Consider the following 17,683-nt stretch of genomic DNA (forward strand, 5'->3'; position numbering starts at 1 on the left):
GCTCCAGCCATCTGAAAAACTTCAGCTAGAGGACAAAGGTCTATAAAACTTAACACGAGAATTTACAGGAAATCAGGCTTCTTTGGTCCCAGTGCTCTCAGAGCTACTACTTGTTTATAGACTCAGTTTTCTGTGTAGACCTTCCATAGCAATACTCAAAACAATACCGTTCTACAGTCAAGGACCTTGGAGGACCCCAAGCCCTTCTGCACAGCATTGTCCTTTGTCACTGTAGTCCACTGCCTAGTGTAATACTTTGGAAATTAAGTTCTAAAGATGAAAACCCACACAATTTAAAAGAAACTTTGAGCCATTAAAGGCTCAACAATTGCCTCCCACACAGGTTCTTGTGACCCGCTTCAGAATAGTTTCCATTTGATTAGTCTCCTTAGCCATCTAGAGTTATCCATCAGCCAGGCTGAGRGGGAAAGGAATAAGCTGACCCCAGAAAATAATTGACATTTGTTAGGTTCCAGAACAGCTTCTTGCATAATTTGGAGCAACTGCTGCTGAGATCTGATTACAGTTATCCTCCTCTCACCCCACCCCTCCAGGTTTCTGCCTTATTGCACTCAGTTGCTCCGCTGCAAGTGAAAGCAAACTGTGCGATGGCTGTGTACATCCATGMACGTTTCTGTGCAGCACCTAGGACAAAGAAACATTAATGTGGGACCCCTCTGATCACTGCCCTTACTCCGCAGACCTTTTAAACTGGCGAGAGGTGGCCCTGCCCCAAAGGGAAGCAGCGTTGTCAGCGCCCATCAAGAGAAGGAGGGAWGTGGCACAGGGGCAGCTGGGGACGGGGACAGGGTGGCAGCCCCACTTYTATTGGCTTCAAAAGCTTGTGGAACTGGAGGCGATTAATATTTACAGATCCCTCAGTGGTTTCAGCTGAGAACAGAAAAATCACATGATTTGAAACTGCCTGGCTATAAACACAAAATCTGAAAGAGTAAGTTAATAAATAAGCAAAATATACTGACTGAAAAGGGTCTTCAGGTCTTTGTTTTCCTTTTCTTATCCTTAGAATGTTTCTGTGGTCTGTTTCCTCCACTAAAACCTCTCTAAAATGTAGCCAAGTGAGAGCATTTGGAGACTTTCTTTCCGTTTGTTTATTCATCACTCAGTGTAATCCCAGGTTGACCCTATAAATCTTCTAAAAAAAGATTAAGCTACCTAAAATACGTGTTTTAAAATGACAATGTAAAAATTAATCTGTTATGTGAACAAAGAGAGAGTTATGTTTCAGACATATACCTTATGTAACAAAATCAAACTTATGGAATTAGATACATCTTCAGGTGAAATTTTGGTACTGTGGGTCTGTCAAAGATGGTGAGACAACCCCTRAGATGGAATTTCAGGAACGGATAATTATTTACTCCTAAAAAAAATTCCTTTCTTTAATGAGCAAATATTAAGGAAATGAGTATAGAAAAGGGAGAAGAGAGGAAGAAATACAGTATTCTGAAAGCTAAAAATCTTATTGGTATTCTTTCTGCAATTTTTGTGGCTAAGACACTGAATGGCTTCCATAAGTGAGATTTTGTCAGCATGCCAAATCTATATGGTCTTCTATCTTTTAAAAAAATGCCTTTGATTTTCACAGACTCCAGCCCAGCTTGGGACTTGTGTTGAAAAAAAGGCATATCCTGCTGCTACAGGAAATATTTTTCTCAACACCATCRTATTTATTTTAATCATATTTTAAAAAGAATCTTATAGAAATCCCAGCAGTACTCTTAGGCATAACCAAAAAGAGTTCATTTTGCCTATTTACAGGAGAAAAGCTCACAGGATTAACACATTTGGAAATGATGTGAAAATGCAAAATGGATTTAAGATTTTTAAAGAAGTCCAAGTATTGAATGCAGAAGGATATGAAACTATTAGCTTTATTCACATTTGGAGGAAGACCATACGCCAGAGTGAGTACTGGGATTGGTTTATTTTATACTGGATTATACAAACAACTTCATCTTCTAGTAGAAAAACTCATTATTAACACTATATAAGGCAATTGCAGCAAGCTTGAGATTTGGAACCACACATGGACAACATTCAGGTCCGAATAGTTTAATATCTTTTGCTTCTTACATTGGGCCAATTCAGATCCAGACATCTCTTTTCTGCAGATGCAAACTTTCTGGCTGAGATCTACAGTGAATGGTTTGGGTTTCTTTTAATATAGCATCCTGATTGGGTTTCTTACAAGTCATCTGTAAGAAACCCAAGTTCACGGTTATTAATAAAGAGGTTTTCCGAAAGTATTACCAGGCAACCATCATTACTTGATGTGTGCTGGACTAGTGCGGTATGGGGCTGCAGTAATTGAAGGCTGTTATAGAAAGCCACTGTGGTAATCAGCTAGCCCAGTATTTTGTAGGGAATGCTCTTAAATCAATGATGAAACTACATATAAAACCTGAAGAAGCAAACTAGATTGTTGGTACTTTTAGTCGTGATATGTGACCTATTTTAGGCCTTGTGTATTTTGATCAGAAGTGAAGCGTGCAGTGAAGGTAAAGTGAAGGGAAACCTATGCGTTAGTAGGTCCCATGTCAGTAAATCTCTCATAACAAACCATCACTGCACTTGTAGAAAGCCACCAGCAGGAATGGCCACCACGTAATCATGGCTGGCGCTGTTAAGACATCTCACGGCCGATCTAGACTGATGTGTYTGAAAACACACTCTGTGTCCGTGCAGGGACCCACCAGCCCACCTCTCCACASTTCAGATGGGGAACAAGAGAAGAAAGAGGTACTAAGCAACCAGCCTACTTACCGCTTTGTTTACYGTAAGCTACAGGCATGGAGGTGGTGGGACGAACCTTTGATTTTTGTTATCTCTTTGCTGGGAAGTCCTTGTTTTCGCGGGTCAAAATCTCTCATGACAGGGCCCATTCAACTGATAATCATCAGTGCAGGCTTCAGTAAGCCATGGGGTGTCTTAAAACCTAAAAGGATGCTTAACATTTTTGGAAAGGTTAAACCACCAGGAAATGCTTTTGGCAAATGTCACTCAGTTTTCCCAAATTATCCTAACTGATCCTGTTTCTGAAAATCAGATATGTAAGAGATCCACACAAATCGYGCATATCCTTTTCAGAGTCAAGTTTCAGAAGGGAAAGATACTGTGGTTCCTGATTAATTTTGATAAAACTGCTTTGAAATAAAATAGATTTTCTAGTGCAAACTACTTGTAAATTGCTCAGTCATAATCAATTATAAAAATTTAAGAATTTGAAAAACCTAAGCATTGAATCACTGAAGCCATAGACTTTGAACTTGGATAAAGGTGATTAAGAGGGCTAGAACTGAGTAAAGTCACAGCAAATTTGTTTAGTTGCAGAGAATATTTTTCCACATAATTTTTCAAATTCCAGTAAAATTGATTGTCTTGTTTCTAAATTCGATTCTCTGTGAACAGAACACCTACTACCTCTACTGTACTTGAATAGTGCAGCCTATTTGAGGTGCTGCACACAAGTAAGGTAATGATCCAACCTAAACGGAGCCCCTGGCAAAATAATGGAGAGAAATACTTCTAAGAATCTCTATTCAGCATATTTGCTTTATTTTCTTTACTACCTTTTTAAACCATCATATCCTTTCATTGATTTTAAGTGAAACGTGTGCAGAGATATGTTTAAATTTAATGAAGTAACCCCTTATGGATGGTGAAATGACTTCCTAATTATATTTTATGTTCTCATGGTTCTTGAGTTTTTCATTTTCCATAAATGGAACAGATTTATATGAGTTCACATGACAGCTCTAACTCAGTGAGACGTGACCATGCCTGCCAGAGAGACTACTTTTAGCCTTTAGATACATCAGCTAGGTAGTACTGTATGTTTAATAGAACTAGGTGTAAAGTGATGGTTCTTTTTTCACTGTTTATTGCTAAGCCAACCTACTATAAAACATTGATCTCTCAGATACAGGAGACACATGACTCCCATGCCACTAGGTCCAGTAGGCTTAACCTGCTGAACCCAAAGTGCTAAAAGGACTTAAAATGTAATCATTAGTAGATTTTTGCAAGCAGCTGGTAAAACAAGACTTCTAGGCAGTCAGGGTATTTTAATTTATTTCTTAATCTTTCCAAATCAGCAGAAAAGCATTCTAACTTAGTTCCACTCAGCAGACAAGAGGTAGAATTCCAAAAGGACAGTGCAATAGCATCAGCGCAAGTAGAAAATAATGCTATCAGTTCTATGGTCCAAACTTGGACCATAAAAAAAAAAGAGAAGAAATATTATATCTTATTTTGGCTTAATTCTGTTGGAAATAAATTACCAGCAAAATATCAGCAGCATTCTTCAATCTTTCTAGTCTCTATTAAATCTAGCACACTGTATTGAGACAAAAAAGATCAGGGAACTTCCTCGTCTTTTCTCGCCATCCAACTCTCTCGTTTGTCAACAAGAGTTATTGCCCTGACAAACAACTTACAAGTCACCCATTTGCAGTTGTTCACATCTTGCTGTAAAGGAAAATACCACCATGGTCAGTCTTTATAACCAGGTTTCCCGTTGTTTAAGCCTGACCCTGACAGTGTTTCCATGCAAGATGCCAGAGTAACGACTGCACTTTTGATAACAAAGTCTGTCACCTCCAGAACAAAATTCAGTGATTTTCTCTTGGTTGGTACTTTCTTTCTAATTTTGGGGATGCTAAATAAATCACGATTCTGGTTTCTTGTCAGTTTATTCCTAAATGAACAGTGAAATTTTGATATGGACTAGGACAGTGATTGCTGTACAAATGTATCCCATCCTCCTCATGATCTGATCTAGATGATCTGTTTAATTGGATGCAATTTATAGACTTGATCTCTTGCCATTTAGTGCACACAGGAAATCCTGGAATAACATCCAAAGACTATCTGGGACTAAAAGTGAAAATCTTTGGTTTAATGTGCTGCCAAGTGTTTTGAAGAAGCAGAAACTCACAAAAAGAAAATCTGTTAGGGCCCTTTAGATCATGATGTGCAGCTCTGGCTGACTGGATTGATACTACCTGACTTGAAATTTGAATTAGTTCTCATGTGAGTTAAATGAACTATATATTCATTGATTGAATGGCATATAAAAAGAACCTAAAAAGCAAAATGTGGTGGCTTTTAAAGAAAACTTGTAAGAGAAATAAGAGAGAGAGAACGTGAAAATAAACATTCTGAAAGTATTTATGAGAACATTTTTGTTATACTCCTGTATTAAATGTATTAAAATTATGAAAATCTCTAAACTATTTGCTTCTAATCCTAAAAAAAAAAAGACCGAAGTACATGTCATGCATTTAATATCAGCTGCTATGAAACCCAAAGTTGGAGAGAAGTTTAACTGCCAAAATTTCCTGAGCAGGTACAGAATTCATAGTGCAGGTTCATGAAGTCTCATTCTTTTCACTATATATTTCGCTCACTTGACAAACAGATGGTTTTTAGTTGCAAATCCACAGAGACATGGCAGTCAAGTCAGTTCTTGCCATTTCATGCGCCAAAGAAGCAAACTGCAAACCAGTGTGGTTTTTCAGATGTTGCTGAAGGCATGTCCTAATCGCAGCTGATGTTACAGAGATAGAGCAAACGGCATAATTTGGCCTGCATTATCTTTATTATCGGTGACAATGAATGAAACAAAAAGAGCTCACGGAGAGCTTGGGGAGTTTGCAGGTTGTAAAACATATATTTCACTTGAAAAGTAAGTAAATGTAGTAAGTATTCAGTGGGAAACAGTAAATACAATTTTGATAGAGCAATTATTAGAATTGCTTTCCCAAAGTAGTGTTCTCTACAGCTACCAAAATCTATGCATACGGCTGCATAAACAGCTTCATTTGTAAATTCAAAGCCACAGGTCACCCAGTATTCGAAGAAATTTTTCCACAGTTGGAAAGCATACTTAATATGAGATTACTGTGCTAGTTATCAGGATTTCAGAGTTTACAAAAATATTTCTTATGCTGTCCAAACATAGGCTCACTATTTATCAGAACAACTACCTATTCAATAAGGATCAGGCATAAACAAAACCTAGAGAAATCGGTATAGCTGTTTAAAGTGAAAGTGAATATGAAATGTCGTAATTTCACTTCAATGAAGAATTCCTGAATCTGAGCAAAAGCTTATGCTTTTTATCAGTGTATTTTTATAGTCCAGACCTCTTCATCTTTATCACAAGGAGCTAATGCCTCCCCCAGCTCCGGCTCCACCTGMGCTGGGCCTGGGGCCGTTGGGTGCTGCCCTGCAACACGGCAGCGCTGCTGGCTCCAGCCCAGCAACGGGCAGGAGCAAAGCCCTGCGCGCAGGGCAGCAGGAACCTCTGGTAGCCCCCATCTCCCCATCCCAGGAAGAGCTTCGGGGCAACGATCAGGTGCACCCTCCCGGCATGTCCCCAAAACTTTGATTTCTCAGTGGGACCTCAGTGCCCCGCTCGCACCTGGGCAAAGTCTGCAACGTGTTTCCTTCGCCTCTGGAAAGAGGGAGAATGAGTTCAGCAGCAGCCATCCACTGCAGTACTCGTGGGATTTGTTCTGTTTTTTTTAAAATTCAGGTTCATATTCTGAGACAAGACTACAGATGTTTTCATGGCCACTGCAAATACTACAGGAATTAGGTYAACTCCATTTTTCAAATTTCTGTAATGTTTTACCCTGAGATCTGAATTTGGTTTTTAACTGATCGTGTGGCAAGTCTGTTCTCCTCCTCCTAAGAAAGAAGAGCAAGAATAACTGAGGAACAGGAGCCTGAGCTGAGGRACACAAGAAACAGCAGAGATCTCAAAAGACTAATCCTGATTTTGTTACATACAAAGGATATAAGAACTCAAATTTTACAGTACATGGTGTACTAAATTGTATGTCTTACCAGTTGAAATCAACATCACAACTGGGATTTGTAAGAAAGCACAAAACCTGGATTTAAAATGAATGTRCATATCTGTGTCAGTACACATGTACAATCTATTTATCTTAATAGCTATGCACTATGGACAATGCATTTTGCAGTTAGGATTATAAATTGTTCACTTAGAAGTACTGGAAGCTAGCAGCAGGGAGAAAGCAGGGATTAAGTTCTGAAAATGTAGGAATCCAGGATTAAAACTCTTTAAGACATACGTGACAGGTGCTTTGAGGCCCGTGCCTATAATTTATTTGGAATATTTTGTARTGGATGGGATATTCCTTAAGACAGTGAGGGAATAAGGACCAAAATCTTTATATAAAGAAGCCTTAGAAAACCTTTGACTACCTCATTTGCCACTGTGGCTACACAGTCATAATGACTACATATGCATTTGTGAGGAGGAAAATTAAATTGAAGCTGTGCCTCAAAAARGTGAATTTTGATGGCAAATGAAGCCTCAGGCAATGAATGTCTTAGAAAGAAAAAAGGATTACTTTTTAAAAAATATTCCTTAAGTTGTTTCTATTACCACTACTTAAGATTTTCTGAAAGCGCAACAGAAATTTTGGCTACAAAAATGAAACATGAAATTCCCCCTGCCTGCCAGTTTAATCAAATACAGCGTTCAGTCTGAACCTAYGCATGGCTGAAGTGGTGCTGTTGGAAGTAAAGCTGGCTGTGTCCCATTAAAGGCCTGCAAAGATTTTTTTGTTAAGGTTGTTTGAAGACTTGGATTCTTATCTGACTCCTCACTGAGCCTGGATGGCTGGGCAGCATCCCAAAAATACCTTCTCACATCTTTAGCTTTATGGGAAATTTCATCCCTTTCTCCCACTGAGGCCACAATATCCTACACATTTGTTACCCGACGGCTGCCTTATTACAGCCTCCTGCTTCTGAAGCTGAACGTAAGACAACGTGCTGGCTCCAGATGCTATGGAAGGACGCTGTCTGCCTAATGCTTATGCCTGCCTTAGATCATTGCAATCACCTCAGACCAGTGCTCAAGTCCTTCTTTCAGCTTCAGGTAACTCCTGATGCCAGTTTAAGGCCTCTGCTAAATGAAGCCCTGCCACCGCCGCAAAGCAGCAAGGTCCCGAGCAAAGCCTATGAAACCTAGGGCAAAGCATTTTTGTTTGAGGCAATCCAGAACTGGACAAATCTTTCAGCAAACATCAGGTGAATGCAGCATCTGACCATCTTCAGAAAACAAAAGGAGACCTGCTCCTGGAAAATACTTTTTCTGTCAGAAGCACTCGTTGCTTCAAGTTTCAAACTCTTTCATCTGCCTTCTCAGAAAGGCTCCAAGCATAGGTTGAGCTGTGACCCAAAAAAGGAAAAAGTGCTAGGTACTCCACAGAGGCAATAGCTATTTCACTAGTGTTGTTGATTCACATGCAGATAAGATGGCAAAGGCAAGAACTCAGCAGCCTCAGGCCATGGTTCAATGATACAGGAGTCCAGCCTTGGACTTCTAACAGTGGTCTGGTGAGAACTCACTTCATGGATGCAGTTCCTGATGGGTTAACTTTGCAAAAACAGGCTTCAGGCTTAATCAAGTATCAGTTTTGGCCCCACTTCCAGCACAAAACTGTCAGGAAAACCTCAGGTGCTCTAGTAAATTTGACAAAAAAGTAACCCTGCGCCCATGCATGATTTAGATCCAAATTTCACTGCTAGATCACTGCTAGAACACAGTACACAGATTCAGCGTTAATGACCGTAGAACTAAAACCTACCTTACCACAATACATTTTTTCATCATGTTTAAAAAAACTTCTTAGCTATTATTTTGCTGATGCCACAGCCTGAGCAATTTGCCCTATAAATCATGTAACAGAGGCTTCCCCAACTGTCTTTTGGGTTTATACAAACACAGATAGATGTGTGTTTTTGTATATATTGGACCTTGTCAACTGGGAAACAAAATTTATGTACGATTAAGAAAAGATCAACTGAAAGGTCAGCATGTAATGTAAGGCATCTTAATACATGCCTAAAACTCTTTGCAATCAAGTCACAGTCAAACCAAATATGCCATCTCATTAGCAACGTAGCTGATCAAACGCAAACAAGAGGGACTCCGGAGTACGTTTATAAACATTCTGCGTTTTGTCAGAGGCAGACGAAAAGGTAAAATGTCCAGATAAGACATAAGCTGAGTGGGAGCATCTGCAAACCTGCGCAGACACCTTGCCAGCATTTCAGAGCCAAACCGATGCCCTCCGGACAGCTTCACGGAGCCGGCCCCCGCTCCGCGCTGCGCACGCTCGCGCCCTGAGCCGAGGAGCTGGCGTTACCCGAGCCCYTTGCCGAGGCGGGCTGCGCAGCAGGGGGGAACCCCAGAGACTAGGTTGTGAAAGTCTCCCGTACTAACCCTAARCACTCGGGAGAGAGGCCTGAGAGTTTCAGAAAACAGACATTTGCAGAGATTTAAGCAACATATCCTCTCAGCTTAAGTCTTCAAAGAAAGAGTAAAGCCGGAGAAATATGGCAGTATGCWTCCCTCTCCATTCAAATTTCACAGGACTTGCATGGGACATCTCCTAAGGCTCCCTGTGCCTTAGCAGTTGATACGATTGCCATATAACCCTTTCCYTGACAACCCTTCCGAGGCACTGTGGTTCAAGGCCCTGTATTAATCGAGCATTYGAGGTCTGTAGTTAAAAGGAGTTAAAATAACCATCAGGCTGATGGTTATTTTTATCATTGTTAAATTACTTACGGTACCAAGGCTATGTAGCTGACTGACGCAGGTTTTGCAGAAATACCCGAAAATGTGTAAAAATGAGCAGTGCTCTGTTCAGACTGCCAGAGCCAGTCTGCTGCCAGATCCCCAAATCCTGAACAAACATCAAAAAGAAATCTGCAAATTTGTCCCAGAAAAAAAAAAAAATCAGGTAGAAAAACAGGAAATGTCTGTGGAAAAACAGACATATGGGAACTCTAGTTCTGCCATAATCTTCCAGTAGAAGTAGTCTGGGTCAGCTTCTTGTAGGGTGGAGCTTTATCAATTTATTAAAAGAATTTAATGAGGTGTGAAACCTGGACCCATCCCACCAAGCCCTTCTCTCCTAAAAAGCRACTCACAGAACAGGCTCCCCCTGTACAAGTATATAACAAAAAGATGTCTAATGCAAGAAAGAGCAGGGTACATTTATTTGTACCTGCGAGTACTTGATCTGTAGATGCTGTGTAAATATTCATGCAAACATAAATGAAAACTGCTGTAGGTTTCTTTAAAAACAATTAAGTCAAAAGATATTTATGGTTTGTGGGTCATTTCACACTGTTTTTAAAAATATCCAAATGATGTGTTTCGGAAGATTCACTTCAACAGATAAAATACTGGTTTAACTTCCAAGATCTAAATCGTTATTTTAATGCAGCCGTCTAGCAGTGCTGACGGTAGCTTAACAAGGGGGCTGGCTGAAGATACAGCTCTCATTCATCTTCCAAAATATTGAAACAATTTGAATATTTGACAGACTGCAAAACTGGCCATCTTGCCTTACTCCCATTTTCAGCTGAGAGGTTTAGAAAGCTTTTGCCTTAGCTGCTAATCGATAATGTTTGATTTAAGGAAGGAAGAGAGGCATGCACATTACACAATACTTCTCACAGACAGAACACGAGGCAAAACAGGCTAGAGGGAAATGCAAACAGCAAAACTAAGTTTATTGATCTCAAATTGTGTAGGTTATTCAATACTTATTAGTCTCATAGGTTCTTATTTATTCCCTCTGCAGAAAGAGTCCAGAACCCTTCAAGAAGTAATTCAAAATGGCAAAAGTAATGTTTTTCTTTACCTCCACCTGGCAAATTTTCAGAGATACATTTACGGGATGGAAACTTCCTGCCTGGGCTTGCCATCCGTTAGTATGACTAATGAGCAATTCATCCATCATTATGGTTAGTAAGTTTTCCATTTCATCCTCTTCCCTGTTTAAGTGCATGATTTAATTCACAGCACATAAACATTTATGCAGAAACCTTGTAAAAGCAAAACTGTGCCCAGTATTATGGTCTTATTTGAGACAACTATAGGCAGGTGGGGAAACTCACTTTAAAACAAACTCATGTCCACTGTTTGTTCACGCTATCTAATCTCTGTATTCTGTCTCTGTAGCTACTTTACATTTTCTTTTCTTTTTTTCCCTTCCCCACACACAGATTTCAGAACTAGCTCTTCTTGGACCCAGGACTGCTACAAAAATTTGTTCCTGGGACAAATCTGAGGTCTGGGAGAGGTTCGTTTATCAATTAGGTTGTAGGCCTAAGCCCCAGGATCTCCCACCTTTCATTCTCCATCCTACTACAGCCTCCTTGCTAAGCTGAACCACATCACTGGTGACACGTGAGACCTCAGTGGGGGTACACGAATCCAGAACCAGGAGAATCAAGTATTAAAACTTCAGCTAAGTAGCCACAAATTATGAATCTCACCTTACTTAAACTCTGCCAGCAAGTTATCTTGCAACAAGTACGGGTCCAGGAGGGGAAGAGATGGTCTATTTGAACATCTGTATTCACCTCATTCATCCAGTATTCACCTCAGTGCAGAAGCAACTGTTTTACTGTGGGAAGTTGTGTGCAATATTTCCGGTGTTCCCTTTTTAATGAAGTCTTCGAGGTTCTTCTTGCTCCTGGGAGTTGAGGCTGTGGCATCCTCACTGCCAGGATGGGTCTTGGGACAACCCAGATCCTGGGGCTCACTCGGGACGCTCTGGGTGGCAACGCTCCACATGACTGTGTGCAACTAGGTCCTAGCCCCTTCTCTGCCAGGAAGGGCAACAAGTTTTACAGTTCAGAAGAGTGGGGCCCCTCTCACACATTTGAGATACAGCAGGAAATCCTTTTTAGTCAGTGGGAGTTTTCAGGCATGATTTCAGGCTTTTCTTAACATCCTTGAAGGTTGATGACCTTGTTCTAAAGACAGTGCAATTCGGGCAGAGGCTGCTGGTCTTACCCTGCAATTCAGCATCTGAGGAGCTTTTCATGGACTTCTAATCACTGTGTCGTAAGTCAGCCTTGGGCTAAATATGTGGCTATTGCCAGTAGACTCTTATATGCTCTCTGCCAATCCTTAAGCAATCAACCTTTCCCTTCCATAAATAAATCTGATTTCCTTGCTCATTCCCCAAAGTCTACTCATAAAACTGCTTATTTGGTACAAGGAGAGGGAGATAGCAAACAAGAACTCTGAACTGCAGGCACAGTTGTGAAGCATAGCAAAGCAGCACTTTTTCAGGGAGTACTTACTGAGCCAAGAATACTTTAAATCCTCTTTCTCCATCATCCCGCCTTTCTCAAAGTTGAAATTATTAATAAATCACACATTCTTATTCCTCAGAGCTCTGCTTTAGAGAGAAACTATAGCCAGGTCTCTTTCTCCTTCCTCCTGGGTGGGCAAGCAGTACAATGCTAGAGCATTATCACATCAACTGCTGGGCTAAGAAGCTTGACCCAAAGCCCGGTGCCAGTGAATTATTTTCCCCAACATATGGCTTAAGGCTGAAGGATTTGAGCACTTAATTGGTGCATTTTCTGCAGGGCTTTAAAGTCTTGGCAAGGTGAGATTCCTGCTAATCAGTGATACAGCTGGGAAACAGCTCCTGCTGTGCATCACCAGCAGCCTCCACCTACAAGAATTTATTGAGCTCCTGGAGCTCAAGGGACTTGTGTTATCTGTGAATGTGTTAAAATCATATCCAAGGGAAGTTGTGCAAAGATTATGTTTCAATTATCCTTCATAATTTGTATTCACTGAGACATGTAACTGTATAGACCTGCTAATATGCAGGAAATAAAATGTCACAGCTTTCTCTCTTTCGTTGTCATGATGGGGTGGCTCTTTATTAAGCAGGAAAAAAAATATTCTCCCAATTTTTTGACTTATTCTGTTGGGAATTACCTCAATGCTTTTCTACAATCAGCCATTCAGAACTCTGGGACCAGAACTGACATCTTTCCAGCACCGTTATGTCTATGAAAAAAAAAACCAAACATATTCCCATCACAAAGATGTAACATTTGCTGAGAAATTTTGGGAATGAAGTTGTCATTCATTATTAGCACCACCGGAAAGCAACTATGTAGAACATTGATTTTCCCTTTTTATACTGTCATTTTACAGTACTTTCTGACTTTCTATAATATTCCATACATTTTGCCAGCATTTAACTTTCTCTACAAAAAGATTTGCAAATAAATTACATTACTTCCCTTGTTGCTGATTCACTTGTACTGTCTTTTTAGGAATCTTTTAAGTATTCTTCATTAGACTCTGGTTAGCTGGAAGGAGTTTGTACATGAGGAAGGATTTGCAGGGCCGACACATTGTTCCTGCTATTGTGTTTTTCCAAGGAGAAGTATTTTTCTCATTCATTCAGCCCAAATGATCTTTTTATAGAGAGGACAAAAGAACCACTGAGAATACTTATTGTACCCATCAAAGAGAGAGACTCTTCCTTGAAGAAAACTGTATCCAACCATAAACAAACAGCAATTCTTACACGAAGTGAAAGATGCTGTTCACACATGGCACACCCGTATATTCCACTGTCTCACAGATACACAGAATTAAAATTGATATAATACTAGGACTATTTTGGAAGGTGTTCTTCAAATAATTGTTGTCATTGAATAAAGTCAACCAAATTTCATTCTCTTCAACATTTAAGCATAGCAGAGGGAAGCAGAGGCTGAAAATGCTCAAAAAGTGCATGTTTAGGGACCTAGTTCCAAAAAACTAGGTAGTGTATAAATGTAAGTTGTGTTCTTTTTTGTTTTTAATTTCCTTGGTTTCCATTTTTATTTGCTAAACATATGTGAGAAATTGCACTATTGTACAAAAATTTTTCCATTCATTTTCTCACTCACCAACACTGTCTCGCAGTTTTATTATTTTTTAGACTTTATAGACTTCAAATAGGCTTTGGTTCTGGCGTTGCACAGAGATTTTGTGAAAGAATAAGATGCTCTTCACCTGCAAGAGAGAAAATTCTGACAGAGGTAACTTTTGTTAAGCTTCTTTTTCATCCCATGTTTACACTAGCATCATCCATGACTTTGCAGTGCCTCTCTCAAACTTGTAAATGACAAGAATCTTCAAGCAAAAACAGCTTCTTAAAATATATTTGACAAGTTAATTAACTTCGCACACTGGCATCTCAAGACTGTCAATTATCACGTAGCTCAAAGATCAATTAAGAGATCAGTTCTTTCTCTGCGTATAAGGTAAAGTATTTTTTACACTAGCAAACACCAATTTACACTCATTAAGTTCTGTGAATAAGCCTGCTGACACGCTGGGGGTCCCATTTAAACACTCTCTTCACAAATACAGTAGGTGTGCTGTTTACCCATGGCTTAAGTGTGCTGAATAAGTTCTTTGACAAATAAAAGCATTCTTGCTGACCTGAGTTATCAGGAGGTGCATGAAGTGGAGTCTACTGCAGTCACCCGCTACATTTTCTCACCAGCCTACCAAACAATTTTAAATTAACAAACTTTCCAAAGAGTTAGGACCAAGTCCCCCTTTGCCACTAAGTTTTAAAATCATGGGTGTGAATTGCTGTAACTCACTGGTGCAGATTTCCATGCAACTCATGTGATCCCAGTGCCCCTTAGTTTGGCTGTTTTCCTGCTTTTACCTTGTGGACAGCAAATTTTGCAGTTTGATGTCGGGATAGTCATGTAACCCAGCAGGACAGCTGCCTCCCGAGGGCTGATGCAGCAGGCTGGCTGCTGCTGGAGGGGCCACAGCAGGCAGCTCGGCTGCGCTTCCCGCAGGCGACACCGCGAGGCTGCGGTCCCCGGCTGCTGGGCTGGAAGGGTCTTCTGCAAAATACACTTGTACTGACCAGCGCACGTTCTCATACTGGCAAGTTGCGACTAGTAGCTCTTTGTGCACCTCTTGGTACGGGTTGGTCTTGTGGCATATTATCACAGAATCATGGAATCGGTAAGGTTGGAAGGGACCTCTGGAGATCATCTAGTCCAACCTCCCCGCTCAGCAGGGTCACCCAGAGCATGTTAGACAGGGTTGCATCCAGGCGGGCCTTGAATATCTCCAGAGAAGGAGACTCCACAACCTCTCTGGGCAACCTGTGCCACTGCTCCGTCACTCTCACAGGGAAGAAATTCCCCCTCACGCTCAGGCAGAACTTCCTGTGCTTCAATTTCTGCCCATTGCCTCTTGTCCTGTCACACGGGACAACTGAAAAGAGTTTGTCCCCATCCCCTTGACACCCTCCCTTCAGGTACTTATACGCATGCAGCACAAAAGTGAAGCATCTTTTCTTGACATCGATTTTCTGTCTCACTAACACCCATGCTCATTTCTATCCCAAGGTGTAGCATTGCCAATAAAACAAACAATTTTATCCTTTAGAGCCTATAACTCATATTATTTTGTGTTAGCGCACTTGGGTTTTCAGAGAGCAAGTGTAGATGTCAGTGGTAACCTTTGGGTGGTTCCTGGTTTTTGAACTTAGTGGATGCTTACAAAATGTGCTGTCTAGCTGAAGATTTCACTGGGCTTGTCTCACAGGCTGTCAGCACAGCCCTGACACAGCAATTTGCTACACTTAAAGGCCTATGTTCTCTTGAATTCTCACATACCTTACTCAGCAAAGCTTGAACATGACAAGTTTGGTAGCCAGGGGAAAGAAATCACACACACACACACACAAAAAAGATTTTGCCAGCACTGTACCTGGCAGCCCTTTTCCCACAGGCACTATAAATTTAGTGTGATCAACTGAAGATGGACAGGATGGTCATTTTTTAATCCACACAGCTTCCATGTATTTCTATTTAAAATACACAGACAAACACATACAGACACGTACATGTATACATACATGTATGCAAGTATATATACATGCATGTATGTGTTCACCTATCTGCACATATACAAAATGTGCAGACATAAGAGAGAATTCTAAGATGGTGTGATGGGATAAACTAGTCTGATAAACTAAAACTTATCCTAAAATTGGCCACTACTATGAATGAGCAAAAAATGATGTGATGGCCCTTCCAAATGGATGAGGTGACTTCTTTACAGCACAGCAGTAAGTGCAGTGGAATATTTTTCACATAAGCAGTGGAAAAATTATTTGTAATACTCTAAGGAAAAGAGAAAATTGATTTTTATTTGTTTATATTTCTTTCTGTAAAGCCTTAAATATCAAGAATCTAACTAACTGTATGAGATCCAAAGAAAACATAAAAACTTTTAACAATGATCTAGAACAGATTTTAATGTACATAAAAAGGTCAGAAGGTAAATGTTAGCTATTACAGTCTTTTCTACAGTTAGATTAGAGTTTTATGTGCTTTGCTGGACACCTGACAAAGTTCCACAGAGTTGCAAGATGTCAGACTTCATTGTCGTAACACTTGCAATGAAACAGTCTTAGGTCCATAATGATTTCTTGATTTTATTTGTTATTGGGATGTTTGCTGTCTGAATATATCATTTTGGCTAAGAGAATCTTCTCCTATAAGGGAAGAGAAGAACAGTTCAAGAGAGGCCTCTTGGGGGTGTCAAGAAAAGTCAGGCTGCACAAATCATTGGGAGAAGATAACACAACTTTAGGAAGTCAATGCACTTCTGTACAGACTCTAAAAATATTTTTTTCCCAAATACTTTGTTCATATTGATAAAAGGAACAGCTATTTGAGTGTACTAGGCTGTCTGCTCTTTGTAAACCACTAGTCAAAATCTTCAAAAGCATAGACCTGCAAGTCTGTTTGGATTCACGTGGTAGACATACCAGACAATATAGCCTTTTCCCTTGTCTAGGACTGCAGATCCTATCCTTCTGGGTAATTAAATAGATCAGAAAGAGTTCCTCTCATGACAAAGGTATCTTCAGATTTTTTAAAAGACTTGGGGATGTTCCTTTTTGGGGGGTTTGTTTGTTTTTGTTAAAGGACTCAACAGCTACATCCACGCTATTCTCAAAAACCATCTTGGAAGTAGCTGTGAAGATGCGTTTCCTGTCCTGCCTGTCCCCATGGACGAAGCTGCCTCGCGAGCAGCCCCAACAAGCCCCTCCGCAGCCCGTTCGTGCCCTGAGAACGCCCTTCGGGCATCCTGCAAAGAGGAGGACGTGGACTGCAGAGGCAGTTACCTCTACGAATGGAGGGCAAACGTGTTTATTACTTAAGCTTTCCTTTATGTCAAGGAGCAGCGCTGTCACGGCAATGTAAGAGCAGCAATCTACTGAGCTCGCAGCTGGTTTTAAAGACAAGCAACCAGGCAGTTCTCACTGCCCTGCAGGAAAGCTTTCCCTCACTGGAGAGCAAAACAAGTCACCCAGTGTGCAGATGGGAGGAGCTCACCTGAGCTGAATTTTGGCTTTCTCTATCATTAACAGGCTGTGCTTTGTGCAGGCTTCTGTTCAGCAGGAGGGGAAAAAAGCTTTCTTCTTTGAAACACTTGAACCAAAAAGGAAAATAATGTATTTCTAACGAATTATCTTATAAAATCCCTCAGGTTCATATAAACAAAGATTTTTTTTTTTTTTTTTTTTAATAACATACAAGTGCTGAGATAACACAGTGCTAGGTGTGCTGTGGAAACCTAGACAGATCAGATACTGGATACACAGTATTTGTTTTCTAAGTCTCTGCCCACAAAGAGTTTTCTTGCGGCTACTAAACAGAGGTCCTGAGAAGACAGAACTCTCAGCCAACCACATTTTGTTCAGGGAAAATACAAATCTTTAAAAGGGTTTTTCTGTTTTGTTTTCTT

The 17,683-nt window shown here is 40.4% G+C and overlaps 1 long non-coding RNA gene across 2 annotated transcripts; it reads left to right on the forward strand.

Moving 5' to 3' along the window:
• The first annotated feature begins 1,786 nt into the window (after nt 1-1,786).
• LOC146589665 (uncharacterized) lies at nt 1,787-12,744 on the forward strand. Of its 2 annotated transcripts, XR_014897124.1 has the most exons (3): nt 1,787-1,928; nt 2,710-2,763; nt 10,665-12,744. It is a non-coding gene; the product is annotated as an uncharacterized LOC146589665 (long non-coding RNA). The 2 variants fall into 2 exon arrangements; XR_014897123.1 differs by having other exon boundaries at nt 1,787-2,763.
• Nucleotides 12,745-17,683: the final 4,939 nt, after the last annotated feature.

Source organism: Rhea americana, unplaced genomic scaffold, assembly GCF_003343005.1.
Source record: "Rhea americana isolate MKP2758 unplaced genomic scaffold, rheAme1 scaffold_44, whole genome shotgun sequence".
Classification (NCBI taxonomy): Eukaryota; Metazoa; Chordata; class Aves; order Rheiformes; family Rheidae; genus Rhea; species Rhea americana.